Source organism: Harpia harpyja, chromosome 5, assembly GCF_026419915.1.
Source record: "Harpia harpyja isolate bHarHar1 chromosome 5, bHarHar1 primary haplotype, whole genome shotgun sequence".
NCBI classification, from domain to species: Eukaryota; Metazoa; Chordata; class Aves; order Accipitriformes; family Accipitridae; genus Harpia; species Harpia harpyja.
In genome coordinates, this window is record NC_068944.1 from 78,049,502 (window position 1) to 78,064,872 (window position 15,371).

Consider the following 15,371-nt stretch of genomic DNA (forward strand, 5'->3'; position numbering starts at 1 on the left):
ACTCAAGCATTGAGGAGAAGGGTCAAAGGAGAAAATACAAAATGCCTGACAGAGAAGAAATCCAACAGTAACATTGACCAAGTAAGAGTTGTGCTCAAGTAACAGCCACAATCTTGTGGGTTTGTTATATCAGCGTTAACTCCACACTCAAGGCATTAGCAGGTGATGGGTGAAATCCTCATGATCTTTTGCAGACACACCTATATGCATCCCAAGCCTTTCTCCTGGGCCAAACAGTTAGGTAGCCAGGACCCTTGCAGCTATAACCATGTGCCTTTTCCTATTCCTTCTACCTTTCTTCAGCCCCTGCTCCCATGTTTGGCTTTCTGGGCAAGTGCTCCTTGCTGGAGAACAGGTCCAGTTTTAAGCCCTTCACATGAGGCCAGTGCCCCATGCCTAGATGGAGTATGTAGATTTTGGATGTCCAAGGTTTTTAGGTGAGCCAAGGCTCTAAGCAGCTCAGAAGCAAAAGAGTGTGGTGGGAGACTGGGTATTTAAGCATTTCTGGGTTCAAATGGCAGCTGAGCTTCTGCTCTGGAAAAAACTTAATCGGAGGAATACCCACACAAGGCACATGGGACTTATGGACTTTTAGGGGTCTGGGCTCTTGTGTGTTCCCTGGAGTATACAGCACCCAGAAGACTGAATACAGCACTTTTTTTTTTTTTCCGAGGATCATCAAAAAAATATGTTAGAAAGAAAGAAATTTTAATGGCTAAAGGGTTCTAGGGTCCAGCAAAGATGTAAGTAAAGCCCGGCTCCCTGGCAGTAGGGAGTGAGGATGCTGATCCTGGCACTGAGGACGCTTTAATCTCAGACCTGTCTCTGCAAGAGATCTCCAGAAATGACAAGTACCTGATACCTGGTCTCGGTTTGCTGCCTGCTGTACCAGCTGCTCCTTTCTCCGAGGTGGTGGTCAAGGTTGGGAAGGAGAATGGCCACCCAATGCCAAGCACGATACACTCCCCACTGCATCAGCACACCCCTCCCCAGGCTGCCTCCTGCCTCCCTCCTCTCCAAGGCCTGGCAGAGGCTCCTTCCCTCTCCACGCCTCATCCATCAAGCCAGATAGTGTTGCTTGCACACCCCATCTTCCTCAGCCTGTCAGTGCCCAGAGAAAACAATGATAAATAAACTGGCACTACAGAAACTGTCTCCTGCTGCTTGATTTATCTATTATTTGTGTTGTAATCCAAGCCCCTTCTTCTGTTCCCCTGCACCCCAATCATTAACTCTTCTTCATCTGCCTCAGGTTGTTTTCCTACCTGTAGCCCTCAGAGCCAGCACGTAGATCTACAGCACGTAGATCTTTATCAGCCTTGGCTTAGGGCTGAATTAGGTTCCCGAGGCTGAAGCAAATCAGATGGTACCCACGACACGTCAGCCCTGGTGCAAGGTTAGGGAGGTGAGATTGCAGGACCTGGGACCTGTTTTATGTCCAGCCCTCAAGCCTGGCTCTGAAGTGCCTTTCCATGTACAGAGCAACCTCCAAGAAAGTTTTTGGAGGAAGTTTGGTACAAAAGAGCAGAAGTCCATGTGCCACTACATAAATTGCACTGTGCCGGTCAGATTCATGCCTAACTGCATGCACAATCAGGAGAGGTCTTCCCAAATTCTCGCCTGAACTAATGACTTCTGTCACCTTGAAACCACTCACCCTCGATGGTGTGAGAAGATGCAGCAGGCATTTTCTCTGCTACTCTTTTGTTGCTACCCCTGTTGATGTTATGTTTCGGTAAAAAGAGAGCTGAAGTGGGACTCTTTGAGGGAGCTGCTTTTGGAGATCTGCTGAGCCTGCTCAGGGGAAAAGCAGAGAGGAAGAGCCACAGCACACAGCTGGGAGCCTGCAGCTCCTGCTAGAAGATGGAGAGACTGCAGGGAGCAGCAGGGAGCTGCTGCCAGCCAGGCCACAGAGCCCAGAAAAAGCTTCCTAGGGATCAGAGGAGACTCTTCATAGTGTAGTGCTCACTCGCAGAGGAGGGCTAGGCACACCACAAAGCGCTTTCCATCACAGAAAGGAAGCACAAGCTGTATTACAGCCTTATGGGCCCCTACTGAACTTCCAAGCAGTAACTCCTGCTTTCCCCTAGACCTTTCTTCTTTGTACGTCTGCTGAAGCACAACACCAGTATGCCAGGAGCCATGAATCACCCTCTGTACCTGAGCAGGGTGGTTACAGGTTAAACTCCAGCTGTCCTCAGCCCTGTGCAAGCACAGTGGGATCCCCTGCCACCACACTGGGGACCAGAAACCAGCCACCGAAATCATGCTGGCAATCCAGCCATATGGCCTGTCCAAGGACCGACTGCCAACGACAGCCCACGTGATTTCCAGAAGAAAAGCTGTGGTGGTTTGCAGGCAAGGGGTTTGGGTTGAGAGCCCACTCAAGCTGGAATTGCCCCGTCCTGTGCATGGGGTTTGGCAACACTGGAAAGTGGGAGTGAAATTTTACTTTTAGGGCTCCTCGTTTCAATCATCACCAACCCAAACAAGGCTGTTCCCTTCTCCCTCCAGCTGTGGTCACTGAGGACCTGTGGTCCAAGACAGCAGCGGTAACGGTGAGGGGCAGGACTGTTGGCCAAACAACACTTTCCCATGCCTTGTGCAGATTGGTTTTAAAATTTTAGAACTCATTTACATGAGCTAACAGTATATCCATGACTTATTACCAGGACTGATGTGTGGCAAGTCATTTCATGTCAGAGCTCATAGTTGCAACCTCTGTCCCCCATTTCTAGCACTATCCTTCACCCAAAAACTCTGTAATGCCCTTTTTTTTTTTTTTGTGGGACACCCATATATTTATGGAGAGGGGTTCACCTGTGGCCTGTTGAAGTCAATAGGAGATTCTCCACTGCTTGAAAGGTTTGAGTTAGACCCTGGGAGAAATGACGGTTGTACTCTCCAAACCCCAGCCGTGCACCTACCTGGCCTAGACGAAACCTGTTTTCTGGAGACACCATAACTTCCAGTATATTGTCCAATATTCAATACTCACTGTCCAATATTCAGGAAACCTTGATTAGGACACTCTGCAGGGCACCTAGCTGCATAGCTCTGGACTGGGGACACCACTATTAGGAGCCAGGCATTGAAATGTTACCTGTGGTGTGACACAGCATCACATCCTGCTGTAGGCTTCATTTTTCACAGCTTATCTGGGCTACAGAGACAGAGGGATTTAAAATAATCCTCATAATCTCTCCTCTGATCATCTTGCCAGCCTTGCACCCTGCTCACAGAAGGGTGCATGTGGCTCCATGAACACCTGCCTTGGCTGTTATTATGATGTTTCTTCCCACATGGTAAACCAGCGAAGGCAGTTCCATAACACACAAAGCAATAAAAATATATTGAATGTTTAATCAAACATTCCCCTCCTTTATTTGCTTCTAGATTGCTAGTTATTACATCATCTAGATCCTTTCCCTTTTTTAGGTGCCATAAAATTATCTCTGGCTTTTGCAGTCTGTGAGTTTATGATTAATCAATTACTTAGAGAAGTTATCTATTAAAAATCAAAACGTGATGCTCGGTGCACTTCCAATAAAACATACAGCAAGAGATTACTGGTCTAATCCTTTTCTTCATCAGTTGCTTATTACCAGTAATTGTGTTAAGGGGATCACAGGAGTCATTAAGTAAACAGGGTGCATTAAAAGTGTGTGCAGCATAACAGGGAAAATTACCTAATTAATGATAGATGGTGCTGGAACAGATTAATTGAAGAGCTCTTTCCACCAACTTTACTCAGCCTGATTCATGCCTTGCCTTGAAAATGTGGCCAGTGCAATCACCGCTTGGCTTGAGTAAGGTTGCTTTCACGTTACACCGCCTCTGTCTAAATGATGCAGGTGTAGCAGAGCAGTCTGGAGTCGGACCATGCTTCCACCGGCTCCCCAGGGGACCTAGGTACAGATCTTTAGCTCTGCAAAAGTGAGCTGGGCCATAAATAGCAGAGGACGGGGGTTGAACAGTGCTCTGATATCTGCAGCGGGTACAGAAGAGCTGAGATCCTCAGGACCAATTTTAGGAGAGGAGCGGTTGTTTGTGGGGAACCTCTCCCTCTTCAACATAATTCTCGCCAGGAGGGGATTCAAACTGTTCCCATGGTGGCCCACCCTGCCTGCAAACACCAACCCACGGAGTCATCTCCTCCAGGGTGGCAGGGAGAGCTCCGTGATTTGAGTTTGCTGGGTATCATCACAACCCAACCCCTGGTGAACGAGCCTGTCGTCAACAGCACAGCAAGCAGCAGACAGGGGCTGGTACCTTAATTAGTAAAGACAGGACCAAATAAACAAGGGGGTTGGAGTTCCCCCCCTGCCAGATGTTCCCCCATTTCAGGAACCTTGACAGCACAGCATGTGGGAAGGGATGGGGCTGCTCCCGGCCACCACGTACCCGCCCCACAGCTCGTGCAGCGAGCTGCCTTCCTCAGAGTTGTCAGTTTGCAGAGCTCATTTAGAGACACCAAGCAATTAACTACCCCGTCGGCTCCCCCGTCCCCCTCTGAGCCTGACATCTCAGGAGAGACAGGGACCGCAATGCAGGTCTCTCCCCAGCAGTGTGAGTGGCTCGTCTCTGTCTTGGCCCATGCAGGCAGCGCTCAGTGGGTCTCATTTGTTTGCATTTGCCTGGTGCCTTGACATGATGAAGTAAAAAGTTTTAATATTCGCCGACATGAATTTTTAATGCCTGGCTCCTGCTCTCGTGTCATTATTTGCCCGTGCTTCAGCAGTTTTGGAGTGCGTTTGTTTAGATAATGTTCCGTTAAAGGAAAAAGGGGGTGGGGGGAAGCCTGTACCTTTCTCCCCATAGTGACCATTAAATTATATACCAGTGCTAGGCTGGTGTTCGACAGGTGCTGGCGATGCAACTTCCCCTCACATGAACAGGGCCTGCAGCCACCCTGCTTGCGGCAAAATTAATGGGAGAAATCTGGTATTGAGGTCAGCAGTGTGATTCCAAGGAGCTTTGGTGTGTAGAGAAACTGAGCATTTCTGCCTTCTCCTGCTCTTCCTCAGCATCTCTCACACTCCTCAACCTCAGCTGTCCTATGGGACAGCATGGGAAAGGGAGACGATGAGGGTGACAGGAGGAAGAAAGGGAGGGAAAGGAGGGGTTTGGTGAACTATAAGGCTGAACTAAGATGATGGGAAAATGGAACAACACTGGTGGAAGGTGGCACAGGCCGTATCACGGCAGTAAGGTCTCTTTCTGCAGTCCCACTGACTGAGCTTGAGGAGTGGGCAGAAATGGGTTAGAACAGGACTGGTTAGATGGACATATGAATGGTTCTGTACTGCACCAGACAGGCAGAAGAGTAGTGGGATGGGTCCAGGAACAATCTGGCTTTTGTGTATGGTTTGTGTTATAGTAATAGACTCTACTGAGGCTGAGTCCAGGGCTGATATGCCCTAAAACCAGCTTCTGCAAAGACAAGCTCATGAGTTAGTAAGGAATGGATAGAGAGAACATTAGGTGATCTACAGTGATGGATGGATGGGGGCCAGGAGGATAGATAGGCAGAATCACAGTGAGGTTTAAGCATGAAGCCTCATCCTTTCTCTTAAACATATGAGCTGCTCCACGTTGAACCTCCCAAATCAGCACCCTACCCCCAGCCTTCCCTCTTGGTGGTCACACAGGCATTCCACTTACTCACTCCTTCAAAGTCCCAGAGGAAACTGTTGACAAGGAAGGGAGGGTGATTGCCCACCCTGGCTGGATTTCAAGCTTCAGATGCTTCTCTCCAGCACCCTTTGCAACACAAAAGAAGTTTGGGGTCTCTGCTCTCACCGCCCACCCCCAGGTTTGCCTTTGTCCCCCCCCCGGGCCGGCTCCTGCCTCTGTCCGTGGTGCTGAGCGCTGCCCTCCGGCTCTGCTCCTCACCCTCCTTGGGGGGGTCCCACCCCTCTGAGCACCCATGACCAGACATGGCTAGGTTTAGATGGATCAAAGCATTACATTGTGCACAGGTTCAGGAGAAGACATCTCAGGTCCCTCAGCTTCCAGCTGACAGTCTCTAAGCCAAGCCGTGGTAAGAAGGAGGTCTGGGCAGCGCCGGAGACGGCAATGGTTTGTTGAGGGGAAGGCAGCCCCCACTTTGGCTGCTCATGTTTAATTTAGCTGTCCAACACGGTGGCTGAGAAAACAGCCACGAAGGTCGACTCTAAAGTGTCAGGCTGGAAATAGACAACCTGCTCTTCTACATGGATTTTCAGAGCCTCTCTCTGCATCTGTAGAGTCCAGAATCTCAGGGATTCATCGTGGGAATGTAAACAGAAGCAATCTTATAGTGTGCTTGGTAGCAGGGAGATGAGGAGCAAGGAACTCACCAAGTAAGTGCAGTTCATCTGCTTTTCAGTTATAGGCTTGGAGGAGGCCAAACTGCCTTTCCTATGGCTTGATTCAAAGCCCAGTTCAGCCTCTGAGACTCTTCAATTGCTTTTAGTGAGCTTGACACCAGCTTTTTAGTGAGTGGGGCTACAGGTTTTTTTCCAAAGTAAGTCACGGTTGAACAATGAACTGATCTTCACAATTCCTGTAGGAATAGGTGTAATCCAGTGTTCGTGGGATAATTCCCCAAGTCACCAAAAAAATGGGGTATAGGCAAGATATATGATGTGCCTGAGGACACATAACAAGTACAACAGCAGAAAACTCAAGTCTCTGGACCTCTGGTCTTGTTTCAGGACATTAGTTCCCACTGTCTCAGAAATAAGTGAATAGACTTTTGCTCCAAAGTGTGTTGACATATGGGAAGGTGGACAAGTCAAGTTATGCACCACTACTCCACAATGGAGAAAACTCTCTAGACTTTCTCACAAAGTAGATCAGGATATATGAGATCCCAAGCCTACAAGTTCTCTGAGTTGTCATGCAGCTGGCCCTGCAACAGCAATGGCTTATCTCAGCAACGAACTGGGTGTCCTCTAGGAGAGCTCACGGTTGGAACATGGCTCAGGGCAGAAGTAACAGGAGCCTTCATGTCCCTGTGATACGAGCCTGAGGGAGCTGCTGTCCATTCCCAGTCCTTTAAAAGCTGGAGACAGCTCCAAATCGGGATGCCCTTGGCTCTTGTGTCTGTCAGCAGTCTCCTTCTGGCTGCCCGACACCAGCCCAGTTCCACGCAGGCACGAAGGGCCTGCCCGTGCTCGCGGCAAGCAGGGGGTTACATTTCACACGCTCGCCTGCCTCTGTCGCGAGGAGATAAGGGCAGCACAGTCTCCATTAGGGAACATTCTTAAGTTACTTGTGTCTCGGCTCTGGCCGATATGTAATCCAGGGGAAAGCAGGTGCAAGAGAGGAGCACAGCCAGGTGGCTTCTCTTTAAAGCCCAGGGGCGAGCTAAGGATAGAGGAGGAAAAATAGAGAGATGAACTTCGCCTCCAGAGGGAATTAGCACCCTCTGCGTGCTATTAAAGGATCCAGCACAATCCATGGGCATCTCAGATGGCACAGCCCCAGCACCAACCCTTCTCACAGCAGCCAGCGTTAGCTCCCATTGCTGTTCTTACCAATTCCTCATACTACAGGGGAAGACGGTGAGGATGCACTAGAGAGAGGTTTGAATCACAACTTTCGACAGCAAGAGCCATGTGATCCAGATAAAAGAGGGATTTCTTTTGCTGGAGAAAATCTGTTCTCCTTGTATGTGGACCAGTTGGCAAGGGTGGAGTTAGCCTTTCCCGATTTTAAGAAATATAATTGCCCACATGCAAGGTAGTTGTCTGAACTCCCAAGATAGTCAGTGAAATACGGTCAGAGCTCCTCTGACCCAAGTAGGCATCTGCTCTAGGATGAGACAACTCTCACCCTGGCGTCCACTGAAAACTCAAACCAAGGACATGTTAAGGGATTGATGAGCACCTAAAATTAGGAAAGCCTAACTCCACCCTTGCGACTCCCCACCCCTCACTGCAACTATAAGGGAAAGCAGTCTCAGCTGACACCTAGCAAGTTCCTACAGGCAAGTCCCTGCTTTATCATGAATTTGGACTGCAAATGGTAAAATTTGGTATCTATGGATAATTAGAAGAATGAAGAACTCCACTGCGGGACATACCACATACTAGACAGCTTCTCTTCAGTTCCCTGTTAACTAACCTGCTTGCAGGCATATGACTTCATCCCAGAGCACAGATCTGTGGAAAAAAAAAATGGTGCTGTGCTTCTTTCACCTGGGAGGGACATGGCTTTGATTCCTCTGCTCTTTACCTTTGCAATTTGCACTTTATTAAAGCCGTTAGACCCTCCATAAATACACTGATAATGATCAAGTGGCACTTCTTTAATAGACAGTAAGTAGCCTGCTACATCTCAATGAAGCAGGCTGTTAAGCAGACACAAGACATTTCCCACAAAGACACTGCTTCTCGGTGTTTACGCCCTTCAGATACTTAGGGAGATGTCACATCACGTCTTGATCACTGCTGTACTGATTCAGCTCTTTTCATCTTGCCCTTGTAAATCAATCCTTCCAGCCCTCAGTCATTTGTCGGTTGTTCTTATATGAACTCCCTGCCATTTGACAATATCTGTCTGGTAAGAAGAAGCCCAGAAATGAGCACAACTTTCCATATACATTAATGTTGAAGCTCCGCCATCCCTCCGGGATTTTTGATCTTTCTGCTGTTCATTATTTCCAGAAGGCTGCGGAAGGCAGCTCTGCTCATGAAGTGGCTTCTTGACTGGGAGCTGAGATTTGCAAAAAACCAAACAAACAGTGGCTTTGCCCAGACATTAAGACTACTCTTATACATTAAATGTGGTGGGACTGTCCTATGCCCCTGAGGATAGCCAGCACTGAGCAACCCACAGCCATACTATTAAAATCCGTTACCCTTCAAACAAGAAGTTCAAAACTGTGTGGTGATAATGGCTGGTGGCTGGTCATGATTCCTGATTCCTGTGAAGCATTTGAAAAAGGACTAATTACCCTAGGTCATTAGCATGTCCAGGTCTGTTCTAACAACTGACCAGTTTAACAGTTGGGTGCCAGTGCTGGAAACACTCTCAGGCACTCTTAAATTTACTGGTACCAGTGTGGTCCCAGTGACCTTGGCTCTCCTGCTTTCCATGCAAAGAATAATGAGGAATTATAATCCACTCATGGGAGAAAATGTCCAGTCTGGACTGTGAGACCCCAAAGAAGAGGCTGAAGGCAATAAGCAATTGAACTGTAAGCCAGAGGACCAATTTTTGTATCTACAGACCCCACACAACTCCTCAGCACAACTTCTTCTTCAGATTGTTTGCACCGATCCTTCTAGTATATGACCAGTTTCTTTCACAAAGGAGGAACAGTCCATGAGGGTCAAGACAAGGTCTGAAGTTACGATGTTTGTATGTGGATCTCAACTTGGTTTTACATTGACAGAGCAGAGCTGTTTGACTGGCAGAACAGACGTTCCCTGCCAGAATGAAGACCTGACCTATGAATCACAGAATCATAGAATCAGAACAGTTTGGGTTGGAAGAGACCTTTAAAGGTCATCTAGTCCAACCCCTCTGCAATGAGCAGGGACATATTCAACTAGAATAGGTTGCTCAGAGCTCCATCCAACCGGATCTCGAATGTGTCCAGGGATGGGGCAACTATCACCAGATCTCTGGGCAACCTGGTCCAGTGTTTCACCACCCCCAGTGTAAAAAAATTCTTCCTTATATGTAGTCTAAATCTACACTCTTTTACTTTAAAACCATTACCCCTTGTCCTCTCACTACAGGCCCTGCTAAAAAGTTTGTGCCCATCTTCCTTATAAGCCCCCTTTAAGTACTGAAAGGCTGCTATAAGGTCTCCCCAGAGCCTTCTCTTCTCCAGGCTGAACAACCCCAACTCTCTCAGCCTTTCTTCATAGCAGAGGTGTTCCAGCCCTCTGATCATTTTTGTGGCCCTTCTCTGGACCTGCTCCAACAGGTCCATGTCTTTCCTGTACGGAGGGCTCCAGAGCCAAACACAGTACTCCAGGCGGGGTCTCAACAAGAGTGGAGCAGAGGGGGAGAATCTCCTTCCGTGACCTGCTGGCCACACTTCTTTTGATGCCACCCAGGATACGGTTGTTTTTCTGGAGTGCAAGCGCACATTGCCTACTCATGTCCAGCTTTTCATCCACCAGCACCCCCAAGTCCTTCTCGGCAGGGCTGCCCTCAATCCCTTCATCCCCCAGTCTGTACTGATATCGGGGGTTGCCCTGACCCAGGTGCAGAACCCAGCACTTGGCCTTGTTGAGCTTCACGAGGGTCACCCGGGCCACTTCTTGATCTTGTCCAGGTCCCACTGGATGGCATCCCAACCCTCAGATGTGTCAGCCTCACCACTCAGCTTGGTGCTGTCTGCAAACTTGCTGAGGGTGCACTTGATCCCACTGTCTATGTCATTGATAAAGATATTAAACAGTACTGGTCCCAGTATGGACACTGAGGATACCACTTGTCATTGATCTCCATCCGGCCATTGAGCCATTGACCACTACTCTCTGGATGCGACCATCCAACCAATTCCTCATCCACTGAACAGTCCACCCATCAAATCCCTATCTCTCCAGTTTAGAGAGAAGGATGTTGTGGGGCACCGTGTCAAAGGCTTTACAGAAATCCAGAGAGATGACATCTGTAGCTCTTCCCTTATCCGCTGATGTAGTCACTCCATAATAGAAGGCCACTAGGTTGGTCAGGCAGGACTTGCCCTTGGTGAAGTCCTGGTGGCTGTCTCAAATCAACTCCCTGTCCTCCATGTGCTTTAGCATAGCTTCTAGGAGGATCTGTTCCATGATCTTCCCAGGCACAGAGGTGAGGCTGACAGGCTGGTAGTTCCCAGGGTCCTCCTTCCTACTCTTTTTAAAAATAGGTGCAATATTTCCTTTTTTCCAGTCACCAGGGACTTCACCTGACTGTCATGACTTTTCAAATATCATGGAGAGTGGCTTGGCAACTACAACAGCCAGTTCCCTCAGGACTCTGGGATGCATCTCGTCAGGTCCATAGTCTTATGTATGTTCAGGTTCATCAGGTGGTCACAAACCTGATCTTCTCTTAGAGCGGGAGGGACTTTGCTCCCCCAGTCCCTGTCTTGCAATCCATCCACTTGAGAGGTGTGGGAAGCAAGGCTGCCACTGAAGACTGAGGCAAAAAAGTTGTTGAGTACCTCAGCCTTCTCCTCATCCATTGTTACCAGTTTCCCAGTCTTGTTCATTGGGGCCGTACACCTTCTTTGACCTTCCTTTTCTGGCTGACATACCTGTAGAAGCCCTTCTTATTATTCTTTGCGTCCCTTGCCAAGTTCATCTCCAGCCGCACCTTGGCCTTCCTGACCTGATCCCTACACAACCAGGCAGCATCCCTACACTCTTTCCAGGATACCTGTCCCTGCTTCCACTGCCTGTGCATTTCCTTCTTGCCCTTTAGTTTGACCAGCAGGTCTCGACTCATCCGTGCCAGTGTCTTGCCTTCCTTTCCTGATTTCTTACACCTGGTGATCGAGACCTCTTGCACTCTATGGAAAGCATCCTTAAAGATCTGCCAGCTCTGTTCTGCTCCCTTGTCTCTAAGGGCAGTTTCCCAGGGGGTCCTACTGAAGCAGAGTCCCTATCACCAGAAGATGAGCCCTACCCAGGGTTAATCCTCATCATCAGCAGGCTGAGTTAGAGACTCCATGGCTGACACAGACCCTGCTATGTTGCCTACGCATGCAGCAGAAGGGTGCTAATGACCCAAAAGGCTGAGAAGTAGAAAGCAACTTGCATCTCTGTTAGCAAAGCTGGTTTCACTGGGAACCATAGTCCTCTCTCCTCCTGGAGATGTGGTAAGGGACAATGAATTCATCAATCTGTCATTTAAGATTGTTCGCTTGACAGCTCCAAAATGCATCTTAAAAAACCCCCAAACATTAAGAGCTTTAATAATTTAAGTTACTCTTAAATATGCCCTGCAATTCAAATCCTTGGAGTGGTTTAAACATTTGAAAGAAGTTCAATCTGGACAGTGATTTAAAGCCAAGATAGATGAGTTCAATTTGGCTGTGCACTGCAGACCTGGAAGGCCGTGGACCTGACATCACTTTGCACTGAGAGTCTCCAGAGATGTCCATATGAAACAGTGATTAGGTGGATGGCCAATTGTGGAGTGGGATGCAGAGACATTTCCAGGACAACTCCAGACTGGGTGAAGGAGAGACTAGAAGGTGCTAGGACTACTTTCATTTCAGTTGCTGTGTGACCTAAAATCTGTCCATGGAGAGAGACACCTCTGATGACAGTGAGATTTGGTGCCAAAGGGTAGTGTTCTCTGACTAACTCTCAGCTTTCTCTGCTGTGAAAAATGACCTTGTAGTTTCGTAAACCAGAATGGCTTTAGTGGTTCAGAAACAGGCACATCTCAGGTGTAATTTATTTGATCATTGAAGTGGGATGAGCCACCCCATCAAAGTGCTAGTTTTCTCTCCATTAACTATAAAGAGAGATGAGTCAAATTAGTTTTGAGGGAAACACCTGAGATATCTACACTGTAAGTATCTAGACTGGTCAGATGAAACCCATCCTCAGTACAAGAGCAGATCAGTATCACCATTGATTTCTCTTCCACTAGTGCTAATCTTCATTGAAATTGCCCTAGATTCTGATCTCTGTTGGTTTCTACACATTACTGTTTATTCCTACTAGTCTTATTTTTGATCTGAGACCAATACAGCCCCAGCGCAATGAGATATCAAATCTGTTGTCTGTAGACAGTACCAGGCTATAAATAATGGCAATGAGGCAATCACCCTAAAGAAAGAAAAAGAAAGAAGAACACAAAACCCCAATGTAGTCCCAATTCTCATAACTTTTTTAAATGCTCTGAAAGTTGTCCTTTGTGACCAAATCTATCTATCAACATTCAAGAACTCAAAAATGTGGTTACACAGGTAATGATTTTCCAAAGTGAAATAGCATTTTGTTCTCTATTGCATGGGCTGAAGAGCTGCCAACTCACAGACAGAGGTATGAGACCATGCTATGGTGAAGTGGAAGAAGAAGATGAAGAAATAAAGTCTGTAGTTCTCCCACTACAGATGCTTCTAAACACTTCCAAAATTTACAAGTCATTTGTGAACAGCAAAAAACACTTGCAAATGCTCACATGGAAGTTCCATCTGGAAATCGCTTAAAACATAGGATGTATTTGTGTTTGTAGGGGAGTTGTGGTTAGGAACAAAAGACTGCAAGAGTGTACATGAGGCCATAAAGTCCTGCAGGTCCCAGCACCTCCACTCCACATATCCCAACACACCACAAATGACATCAAGAGACCTGAAACACGTTTTTTCCGCATAGCTCACCTTGACTGTAGACTGTATAAATTGACAAACACGAGATTGTAAATGAGGATCTCAGTCCCCGTCCACTGAAAAGAGTAAAGGATCCCTCATTAGCTTTGTTGAGATCTGGGAAGAGCCCCAATGCAGGAGAACCGATGTCATGAGCTGCCACTTTCTGTAAACTTTCTCCCTGAGGCTTAAACATTATCCTGCCTAGCACATTCAAGAGTTATCTTCATATCCCCACTCTGGCTAACAAGAGGCTGCTCTGTTACTGACTGGAGATTAAATTATAATCACATCCAATTCCTTTCCCCCCACTCCCAGCCATTTCATTACTCTCCATAATCAGACACTGACTCACATTCTTCAGACAGGGCAACCAATATTGCCTTCCATATTTCACAATAAAAATTGCATGTGAACCCATGTCACCGAGAATTAATTTTTGTAAGACAATGTTTATATTAACCATTCATTTATTGACTTCTGTTTGGTGGGTCAATTCTGAAATTTATGCTCCCCCGAGATCCACACATTGACCTCAGTTTCATCTCAGGTCAATATTCCCTTCTCAGGTCAATAAATCTTGAAACTGACCGTAGCAGAAGTCAATAGTATCTGCATATTCTTATATTGTCAGAGGCTTGGTAACATACAATTGTGTGTCTGAGAGGTGAGGAAGCACGAGAGACACCAAGAGCTATTGAATGAGGTATTAAAATGGAATTCTTGCTCAATAGCTCTCCTTCCCATCCATCTATAGAGTTAGATCTGCCAGCAGGAGAGAAAATCATTGTTTATGTTATTTATTTGTATATAAACATGCGAGCATCCCATCACAGAGGGACATCCATGCTGAGAACAAATAAGAAATGGAGGATACTAGGTCCTGGCCCTAGAAAGCTTCCAATGGGTATGGACAGGTGGGACAGTTCAAAGAACTGGCATAAAAGCGAAGAGTGTAGAAATCATGTATCTCAAAAGTAATCAGAAGAGTCTCTAAATATCTCAACAAAGGAGAATTTTATGCTGGGACTGAAAAGAAAATGAAGAGGTCACTTTGTAGAAGTTCATGGGAGGTTTCTTCTAAGTCAGGGAAGCATCAATCTGTCTGCATGAAAATCTGCTAAGGGAGCAATACCATCTGCACTCTTGGTTTGATCGGAGACGAGAACTGGTCTTTTGGCTGTGAATGAGAGATGAGGGGCAGGATGGAGACAGACTGCTGAGAGCTCAGACAGAGAAAACAAGTAGTTGATGCACTAAATGGATCCCCAACCTGACAAAGCAGTGCTGCACACAAGCTAGCAAACTGTGCCCAGAGGCTCCAGGACCAAGCTGCCCTTGTGGAGCGAGTCACTTATTGATGGACGGTCCCACAACAGTGCGGCCAAAGTTTCGTCTGGTCTCTTGCCTCCTGCTGGGATTCTTGGGAGTCTGAAATATCCATATGCCCATGGATGTCCCTCTTCTTTCCAGCCTCCTCCTCTCCATCTCCTCTTTGTGTGGAGTCTGTGCAGCCTTCCCCTCCATGGAGGCACTGTGGACTCTTTTACCCAGCCATGTGTTTTCACAAATTTTTCAGGAAATGAATTATTTAACAGCCCACTTTTTTTCTGTCAAACCTGATGAAAGCTGGCCTGGGAATTCAGAGCTTACACGTGCTGGGGATGGCCAACAGGCAAACAAACGCATGCGAACAACAGGTTCCTGTCTGCCTCTTACAAACTGGCAACAACTTCTGCTGGGACTGAAACTGCTCCCTCTTTCTGGCCATGCCATGAACCCTCAAGACTCACCACATTTAGACGGCCTTTGTCCTGAAAGCGCTGAAGCCCAGGTTTAGGTACTGTTCTGTTTCCCAATCTTTCCTTTAAATCAGGGCTCTGCCTGGAAAGGTGTGGTTGAACTGGGAGTGCCCTCTGGCCTCCCGCAAGCTCTGGTGATGGTCGGACGGGCAATATTTATCTGGCCTGTTATAAAGTTATCACTGCTGGGTTTTTACAGGAAATCCGTAGGAAAAAGACTCTTAACCAAGGGAATATTGACAGTACATAGAGATGAA